This window comes from Pan troglodytes, chromosome 12, assembly GCF_028858775.2.
Source record: "Pan troglodytes isolate AG18354 chromosome 12, NHGRI_mPanTro3-v2.0_pri, whole genome shotgun sequence".
Lineage (NCBI taxonomy): Eukaryota > Metazoa > Chordata > Mammalia > Primates > Hominidae > Pan > Pan troglodytes.
In genome coordinates, this window is record NC_072410.2 from 74,066,794 (window position 1) to 74,077,658 (window position 10,865).

Sequence of the window (10,865 nt, forward strand, 5' to 3'; positions counted from 1 at the left end):
GGGCAAAAAGAAAAAGATGCAAGTAATTACAATATAACAGGATTAGTACCAAAAAAAAAAAAAATACCTGTGAGGTTCACCTAACCTGAATGGGGAGGGCCAGGGAAGGCTTCTTAGAATTGGCCCCCTAAACTGAGGTCTGTGGAATGAGTAGGGGACAGAGGAAGGGGGCAAGGAAGAATATTCCAGGGAGAGGGCACTGTATCAGCCAAAACTTGGGGCTTGAGAACATGCAGGGTTTGAGAACATGATGGGTTTGAGGAAAAGAGAGCAGTTTGTTTGGTTTGGCTAGAGGGTAGAGAATAAGGCAAGCTGTGGTGAAAGCTAAGGCTCACTGGTAAGCAAATGCAAGATAATGTGTCCCTTCCTGACTGCAGCACAAAGGGTGGACTGCAGGATGGAGGGCAGCCACACTGAAGGTAGAGAAGCAGTTAAAGGTCTGTGGGGTTTGGAGGAATAAGTAGCTCCACTGGAAAAGCCTGCAGCAGAAGAACACCAAGATCTAAGTTACTGACATCTACCCTTCCGTGGCACTCAATCAGATAAGGCAAAAAGAAGGAGGCGGGGAGACCCTAAAAGCCTTGAGGAGGTGTAGGGGAAGGGACTGGAGCATCACTGACGGAGGAAGAGGCAAGAAAAAGAGGGCTACAAACATCGTCTAGGTCACAGTCTTACCCAAGGCCATCTCTGATCCCAGTGAGAGTTTAATATAGAATATGTCCTTTTCCACAACGAGTACTTAGCAAAGCCTTTGAAAAGTGTTTCAGAATATCTCAAAATTATCCACTGGAGAGGCAGGCTCTTGGCATTTAACAATGCCACTGTTCAAAGATGCTCTTTCCTTGTCCTTTTCATGGCACTTGAGGACCTTTGGATGGAATTCTCTCTGAGCAGTGTGAAAATATCAAAATAAAACTCTACAGAAAAGGACAAGCACTACTCCCAGGCGGCATCTCCCACCCCCACCCGGCCACTCACAGCTCTGTAGCGTCTCTCTCAGAGATGAAAAGCACAAAAAGAAACTGAACTCTAGAGTGCTCACAAATGTGTTTCCCAAATTAGAGCTGCCTTAACCATTTATTCCCTGTTAGAGGGAATTGATCATCTCAGTTCTAAAATCACAATAATGTCCTCTTTTGAGTCAGTATAGTTGATATTGAAGCATTAATACCAGTGACATCCACGGCAACCTCTACCATGAAAAAAAAATACCATTAAAGAACACATATTAAAGGAAGTGATCAAAGTTTTCAAGAAAATAAAATTGGGCTGAGTACAGTGGCTCAAGCCTGTAATCCCAGCACTTTGGGAGGCCGAGGTGGGCAGATCACTTGAGGTCAAGAGTTTGAGACCAGCCTGGCCAATATGGTGAAACCCTGTCTCTACTGAAAATATAAAAATAGGCCAGAAATGGTGGCGGACACCTGTAGTCCCAGCTAATCGGGAGGCTGAGGCAGGAGAATCACTTGAACCGAGGAGGCAGAGGCTGCAGTGAGCTGAAATCACACCACTGCCCTCCAGCCTGGGTGGCAGAGTGAGATTCTCTCTCAAAAAAAAACAAAAACAGAAACAAACAAACAAAAAAACCCAGGGGAAAAAAAAGAAAATTAAAATCGGTAATAAAGGGTCCTTAAAGAAACAGGATCCTCCATCTCTGGGATGGTGAAAAGTCTCTGAATCCCCTGTTCCACTTCTGGGAAAGAAACTAAGAAAGAACACCTTAGATGACAGGCCTGCATTCATCTGTACCCATAGACTCTGTCTTGCCTCATTGCCGTGGATGAACTGTTTGTGCTTTTATCTGTCAGCCCCTCTGCTGGCGCCTTGGGTCCCTTCCCCTCTCATCTGCTCAGAGATATGGCCTTAGCAATTGTCTCTCTCTCTCTCCTTTGCATCGTTAATTTTCTTTTCTTTTCCTCCCCCCTCCCCACCCACGCTGTCACTCAGGCTGGAATGCAGTGACACGATCCTGACTCACTGCAACCTCTGCCTCCCGGGTTCAAGCGATTCTCCTGCCTCAGCCACCAGAGTATCTGGGACTACAGGCATGCACTGCCACACCTGGCTAATTTTTGTACTTTTAGAATAGATCGGGTTTGACATGTTGGCCAGGCTGGTCTTGAACTCCTGACCTCAGATGATCCACCTGCCTCAGCCTCCCAAAGTGCTGGGACTATAGGCATGAGCCACTGCACCCTGCTGCATCATTAATTTTCCTTTCACCAGTGGATCATTGCCAATTCCTTTCACCAGTGGATCACTGCCAATCCAGTGGTGTACCAAGTATGGGGAAGTGGGCAGTCCTGGGCACAGGCAATAATGAGAAGCATTGTTTACTGATAATTTAAACACAATGATGAAACAACAGAAAGTCAGTCAGCTTTTGATTATCACCATGTTCTGGCAATTCTGGCAAAAGAATGTCCACAATTAAATACTCTGTCTCCCCTCCCCACCAATTTTTTATTTAATATTGGCACGCATTCTAAACAATAAGTATAATAATTGTTGAGTTTTAATAATGCAAATGAAAGATTCAAATCAGCATTTTTTTTAGTTTCTTAGCGTATAATAAACATTGTATCCTACATAGAAGTTAATTTGGAGAACTCCCAGTTATACACTTGGATCTCTGACACATGTGGACTGATACCCATATTCATCTCGGGATTCATAATGGTCCAGGGGCAATTTGTGTCTCTATTCCTTTGGTACCATGTATTCTTGGATTTAAACAATAGATTTAAAATAAACTGTGATTGTAAAGATGAAGAAATAGAATTTAGGTTACTTCTTGTTTTTGTTTTTTTTTGGATGGAGTCTTGCTCTGTTGCCCAGGCTGGAATGCAGTGGTGCGATCTTGGCTCACTGCAACCTCCACCTCCCCAGTTCAAGCAGTTCTCCTACCTCAGCCTCCTGAGTAGCTGGGATTACAGGACCCTGCCACCACGTCTGGCTAGTTTTTTTTGTTGTTGTTCTTGGTTCTTTTTAGTAGAGACAGGGCTTCACCATGTTGGCCAGGCTGGTCTCAAACTCCCGGCCTCAACTGATCCGCCCGCCTTGGCCTCCCAAAGTGCTGGGATTACAGGCGTGAGCCACCGTGCCTGGCCAATTTTTTTGTTTGTTTGTTTGTTTGTTTGTTTGTTTGAGACAGAGTCTCACTCTATTTCCCAGGCTGGAGTGCAGTGGCACAATCTCTGCTCACTGCAACCTCCGCCTCCTGGGTTCAAGTGATTCTCATGCCTCACCCTCCCAAGTATCTGGGATTACGGATGCCCACAACCATGGACAGTTAATTTTTGTATTTTTAGTAGAGACAGGGTTTCACCATGTTGGCCAAGCTGGTATTGAACTCCCAACCTCAGGTGATCCATCTGCCTCAGCCTCCCAAAGTGTTGGGATTACAGGCGTGAGCCACTGTGCCCAGCCAAACTTGGGTTACTTCAATTCTGTCATTCTATGTGACCATTTGGAGTTTTTATTTGTATCTTTAAATTTAAAAGACTAAAATGGAGTGTGAATTGCAAGATGTAATATTTTTGTTTAGTAAGTTTTGTTTCATTACTTTATACATTAAATATTTACTATTTTTGAGTAATAATATTTTTAAATTGAAGTTAATTCTTCTATTTTAATTGTGAACTGTTTTTGTTACACAGATTTGAAATGATTCCTAACACATGTATAGTTTGCTATGAGTGACATATGTTCTACTATGATAAGAACTTGCGATGTACTCCCACTTCCTCCGAGAATGTTACATCACACCTTATCAGACCCCATATGTGAACTATTGACTTCAACTACTGGACTCCAAAATACAGTGGTGTGCTTCATAACAATGTTTCTGTCAATGAGGGACGGCTTATAAAATGGTAGTCCCATGAGATTATAATACTATAGTTTTACTGTATCTTTTCTTTGTTTAGATATGTTTCGATACACAAAACCATTGTATTACTACTGCCTACAGTATTCAGTATAGTAGCATGCTGTTACCAAAAACATGTTTGTAGCCTTGGAGCAATAGACCATACTGTATAGCTTAGGTGTGTAGTGGGCTATACTATCTAGGTTTGTGTCAGTAAATTCTATGATGCTTGCACAACAACGAAGTCTCCTAACAACATATTTCTCATTTTGTACATTTTCCCATTGGTAAGTAATGCATGACTTACCTACAAATCTAATAGTTTGGCAGACACTTTGAGAGATTAGGCCATGGCATGACTGCACTCTGTTGAGTTGCTTCTCCAAAGATCGTGAGCTCCAGGTATGGCAGGACTACATCCTGTTAGCCTTTGGGGTCATCTCCGAAGACTCAGCAGCAACACCCACACTCTTGCATGGAGGGACCTCCTGTGTCTGCATGGATCTCTGTTGTGTTGATCAAGCTATCTCTCCCAAAATCCTCTCTTACACTCATACCTGACACTTGAACTGGCTTTCACTTTCCATAGAGCCTGCATTCATCCTAATTGAGCAACTAGGCTTTAGTAATTTTGGAACTCATTCATTACATGGTTAATGTACTTCATCTATCGAGTGTATTCCCTATGAGATTTGTTCTTGTGATTCTTTCCCTCTTTAAACATCATGGAAAAAATTCCCTGTGTGTGACAATAAGCCATGTGAGTCGTGAAATAATATTTTGATCACCTCCTTATTTGAACCATACAAAACAGCTTTAAAATAAATAATGAATCAAAACAATAAAATATCCCACTAATAGTATGATTTCACAGTTGCCTAAATTGTACCTTTCACAGATACTTTAATTTTATTAAAATTCACTTATTAATTACTGGACAATTATTTACATAGAATATTAGTGTATCAACTATAATAAAGAATCGAAGTTCAAACTATTAGGTAGATATAAAAACTATGAATAAATAGGTGTGCTTTTTCTATCCTGCAGGAACTTTGTTGGCATTCTTAAGATTATGAAACCAGCAAGTGGTTTATAATTATTCTGAATTTGATAACAAAATTTGAAGTGGGATTACCATCCTAATATGAAACGACATTGACCCAGTGAAATTCAACCAAGAAAAATTTTAAAACAAAGCAGGATGTGATTGAAGCAATGGCTAAATTTATTTTAAAATATGTAATGCCTACAATACCACACATATAGTTAATGAAAATTCTGAAGAAATACAAGCTGGCATAGTCAAAGCACCTATGCTAGAAACAGCAAATGATTCGGATGACATGGGCTAAAAGATAACAAGGAATCATTTTCTATAAGCATTAACAATAAGGAAGAGAAAAAATTTTAGCAAGAGTCAACATCAAGAAGATAAAAATAATAGTAATGACAAAGAAAGAGCCAGAGAGCAGACAAAGTATCAAGACTTGGGTCTTAAGGGATGTCAGGGAAGTATTGAGATCTCATCCTCCCCAGCCACTGTTCCAGTGTTCATATTGACAGCAAAACTCCTCAAAAGAGCTGAAGGGGAACAGGTGTGCTGGCTCATGCCTGTAATCCCAGCACTTTGGGAGGCAGAGGTGGGTGGATCGCCTGAGGGCAGGAGTTTTGAGACCAGCCTGGCCAACATGGTGAACCCCTGTCTCTACTAAAAATACAAAAATTAGCCGGGAGTGGTGGCACACACCTGTAATCCCAGCTACTTGAGAAGCTGAGGCACAAGAATCACTTGAACCTGGGAGGTGGAGGTTGCAGTGAACTGAGATGGCACCACTGCACTCCAGCCTGGGCAACAAGAGCAAGACTCTATTCCCAAAAAAAAAAAGGGGGCTGAAGGGATTCATGCCATCCCAAAATATGCTGTTTTGGCATATTGATTATTTTAATCTGAAGGCACTTGAGAAACAGCTCATGCAGAAGGGCTCTGATATGGTTTGGATGTGTTTCCCCTCCAAATTTTATGTTGCATTGTGACCTCCAGTGTTAGAGATGAGCCTAGTGGGAGGTGTTTGGGTCATGGGGGCAGATCCCTCATGAATGTCTTCATGCTGTCCCTGCTATAATGAGTGAGTTCTCACTCTGTTCATTCATGCAGAGCTGAGCCTGGAAGCTCCTCCTCTCGCTCCTGCTTCTTTCTCACCATGTGACATGCCTGCTCCCGCTTCACCTTCTGCCATGAGTAAAAACTTCCTGAGGCCTCGCCAGAAGCCAGGCAAATGCTGGTTCCATGCTTGAGCAGCTTGCCAAACTGTGAGCCAATTAAACCTCTTTTCTTTATAAATTACTGAGTCTCAGGTATTCCTTTACAGCGATGCAAAACAAACTAACACAGGCTCTCTGACCTCCTCATTTCTACCTAAAAACAGATCATAAAATTTTCCATGAAAAAGGTGCCTTCCCTGTACTAGGAAGAGAACATTCTTATCACCAGAGACTAGGAGTTGATGCCGAAATTGACTTCCACAACAAACTACTAATTAAACGACCCTGTCTTTCGTTAATTTCCCCCATGTATTTCCTAGGCACTGTCCTACAATTTAATGCCCCAAGCCCAAGCCCCTTTGTCTTGTCACATCCCCATAATTTATTGTTCTTTGCGTGAAAATGTATATAAGCTTCATGGCTTACTGTCTTCCTAGGGTCTTCATTTCTCTTTTGAAGACTGCCACGTCCATGTAAAAATATTAATAAAATTGGTATGCTTTTCTCCTGTTAATGTGTCTTATGTCAGTTTAATTCTTGGACCAACAACAGAACTGAAGAGGGTAGAAGGAAATTTTGCTTCCCCTACAAAGCCATTTACTCCCTGAGTCCAAACCTGCTTGAGTTTGCTTCCATTGCTCTCACTTCAATGACACTGTTTCTGTCAAGGTCACCATTTCCATGTTGCTAGATTCAGTAGTCAACTCTCAGTCCTCATCTTACTCTAGCAGCAGCATTTGAGGAAACTCATTACATCCTTTTTCACTTGACCCCTGGAATGAATGCCATTCTCTTTTTTCTTCTACTCCAGCTACTCTTCCTCAGTGTCCTTTATGGCATTGCCCTCATTTTCCTGACCTCTAAACTCCAGGGAGCCCAAGGGCTCAATTCTCAGCCCACTCCTAGTCTATATTTACTCCCAGGTGATCCCAGTTAGTCCCATGGCTGAAAGTGCTGATATCTCTAAGAGGCGCATCTTTATCCCAGCCCTCTTTCCTGCCTTGTACATTCAATCGCTGTCTCCATTAGACGTCTAATAGGCATCTCAAAGTTAACACATCCAAACATGAATTCCTGATCTTTCTCCCCAAAACCTGCTTCTACAACACCCTTCCCCTCGTCCCTAAAATCAACTCCACTCTTTCGTTGCTCAGGCCAAAAATCTGGCAGTTGTTTCGGTTCCCTTCTTTCCCTCACGCGCCACATCTAATCCATCGGCATATACTATTGGCTCCATATTTCAAATATGTTCTGAATTCAACCATTTTTCATCTCCTGTCACCACTCTCAATCACCGTCGCCTCTCACCTGATGCTATCATCTGAATGTTTGTGTCCCACGCAAAATTCATATATTGAAACCTAACCCCCAAGATGATGGTAGTGAAAGGTGGGGTCTTTGGGAGGTAATTAGGTTTGAAGGCTCCGTCCTTATGAACAGGATTAGTGCCCTTATAAAAGAGGGTTCAGGGAGCCCTTTTGCCCCTCCTGCCATGTGAGGACACGGCAAGAACGTGCCTACTGTAAGAAACAGACAGGCACTCACCAGACACAGAATCTATTGGCACCTTGATCTTGGACCTCCCAGCCTCCAAGACTGTGAGAAATTTCTGTTGTGAGAAATTTCTGCTATCCCTCAGTCTCAGGTATAGCAGCAAGAAAGGACTAAGACACCTGAGATACTGCAATAGACTCTTAACTACCTTCTTTGCTTCTGCCTCTACCTCCTTTTTATGTCCACACGATCATCTTAACATGTAACAAAGTTCTACCCCTCCTCTGCACAAAGCCTTCCAGGGGCTCCCATCTCACTCAGAGTAAAATCCATGGCCCACAAAACCCTAGGTGGTCTGCCTCCCCCACCTCCCCACAATCTCTCTGATCTCTTTCCACCTCCATCCCACCCCCTTGCTCACTCCGATATGGCCATCCAGCAGCCATCTGTCCTCTGTGATGTTCCTCTGACGGGTTAGCACCCTGAGTCCCGCACCTATGCACTAGCAGAGCCCTCTGCTGGACACACTCTTCCCTGGGGATCTGGGTGGCACTCTACCTCATTTCTTTCAGGTCTCGCTGCTAGAATGTCATCTCATCAAAGAGAACGTCCCTTACCAAACTATCTAAAATGGCACGCTTCTACCACTCTTTTTTGATTTACCCTGCTTTATTTTTCTGCATAGCAATAATCACAACTTGATATTTATTGTCTGACTTCCCCCACTATTATATGCTCTCTATAAGAGCAGGAATTAACTGTTTTTGTAATTACTTATCCCTAGTACCTAGAAAAATGCAGACATATAGTAAGCACTTAAGAAAATTAGAATGATCAGCAAGATGATTATTTGGAACGAAGGTCACATAGCATTTTGAGGTGACTCAGAGTGCCAAACTGGCTGCCAATGTCTTTAGGAAGCCTTCTGTACTTCAGAAGGCTTTGGGAATGCTGCGTGCGTTCAGCTACACTCATAGACTACTCATGATATAAGACTTTTGGAAAGAGAGTGTCCTAACTGGCTTTATAAAAAACAACAACATCCACCCAGGGAGATTTCTGAGAGAAATACAGAGCCCATCTTGAAAAGAACAATATTCATTACTGCTTTCTGAGGACTGAAACAGAACCAAGGCTTGTCCCTGAGTCAAGGCAGCATGAAATATTCTCCTGAAAGCATATATCTTTGCTTGTTCTTACCTAAGAAGCTGAAAGTACAATCCTGGACTGGAGATTTTTAGAGACCACATTGACCTTGACACATGCCAAAGCAGGATGAATTAATTATAATAGCTTATAAATCTTTTAAAGAAAGAAGATTTTGAGTTTATTAACTCTCATTAGAAAAATTTTGTTTGAAACCTGTGGAGAAGGAAGACACTGTTTTTCTTTCTCTGTAACAGTTAGAAATGTTTAGAGACAAGCATAGTATTTAAATCTTTCAGATGTGTAAAACTGTATTCGACAGCATTTTTAGACTAGGCATTAAGAATACTTTAATGTGTTTGTCTATTGCATTAATTTTAATTATACTCCACTGGACTCACAATGCTTTGAAATGCTTTATTAAATGCCCCCAAGATCTTGCACTAATCATAATACAAGCACCACCAAATTTAAATGCTTACATTTCTAGCGCTGGGTAGCATCAGCTTGCCCGAGAGCACCCTCTTCTGTTTAAAGAATGTACTGCAAATTACATTTCATGGAGTTCACAATTCTGGGTTCTACAAAAGGGACTTCTCAGGAAAATGTCAACACGCACAATCATATTATTTAAAGAAGCCACTCTTCCCTCTGAAGTTTGGAAGGCTGTGCGAGTGGAGATACATGAAGGGGAAGCAGCAAAACCCAGAGTCTAATGATGCTGTGCCTTTCTTCCCCAGGAAGTCTCATGGAAATGAACTGAAATATTTTAAAACTTGGGGCAATTAATCTAATCAGTTTTCCTTTTCCTTACAGAGGAAAATGATTACATTCCTTACAGATGATTTTAAAGGCACAATATTATCTGTAGCTTGAATCTATGGATTTTTGTAATTCAACTATTTGCTTCTTGACTAGCAACTCTGTCTTGCTTTAAAAATTAGTCAAATTCATATTTCAATGCCATTTCTAAGCAGGATAACAAAAAGTGCTTGTAACATATGACCTAGGGAAATATGTGGATAATTAGATTGAGCCCATGAAATTCCCATCAAGAAAGGTAAATATTGGCGATTACATATGATTCAACAGAATACACATAACCCTGTGTTTTAGGGCCCTGGCTAAGGGTTTAAGTTCCTTGGAATACAGTAGTTGCAGAGGATGGGGACGGTCTAGGAGAGACAACATCAAAATCTACCCTGTGTCTACACAAAAGTGGTGGGACAGTCTAGCCAGAGTTGAGACAAAACAGGGAAGAATTGATTGATGGGATTTTGAGGACTGTTGTTACAAATACGGTCAGTTTTTACCAGTCAATCCTTTTGCTATTCCTGAAGAACTAGGGCCAAGCCTTGTGAGTGCTAGCAGTGGCTAAAATGGTGTTTCATTCTCTGTCTTCTATGAAGTACTGATGCCATTTTGAAATATTAACTTTAGTAGCTCAATAAAAATTTAATTTCAACACAAGGCAGATTTCTTATAAAAAGGCGGGTGGAGAGGTTGTTAGGTTCGTCCTTTATAAGCACTGATTCCCTTCATATCTCCTATAGCCTCCCTCCACTTCCCCACAACTCCCCTCCACTCTCCCCCAACTCCCTACCACCCACACATATATCTTACCTGAAATACATTCTGTGCAATTATGTAAAACTGGTTTTCTAAACTTTAAAAATGTGGCTGGCTTTTAGGTGCACATTAATTCTACAGGACTACTCTACAAGTTGCCAAAGTTTGAAAATTCCATGGAATTCTGTGGACAAAGTTTTTTCTGTTTTCAAGGAAAAATTGTGAAAGGCTTTGAATAGTGGTAATCTTATGCAAGTATTCATTTCATATATTTCTTTCTTTTTTTTTTTTTTTTTGAGATGGAGTCTCACTCTGTTGCCCAGGCTGGAGTGCAGTGGCGCGATCTCGGCTCACTGCAAGCTCTGCCTCCCGGGTTCACACCATTCTCCTGCCTCAGCCTCCCCAGTAGCTGGGACTATAGGCGCCCGCCACCACGCCCAACTAATTTTTTTTTTTTTTTTTTTTTGTATTTTTAGTAGAGACGGGGTTTCACCGTGTTAGCCAGTATGGTCTTGATCTC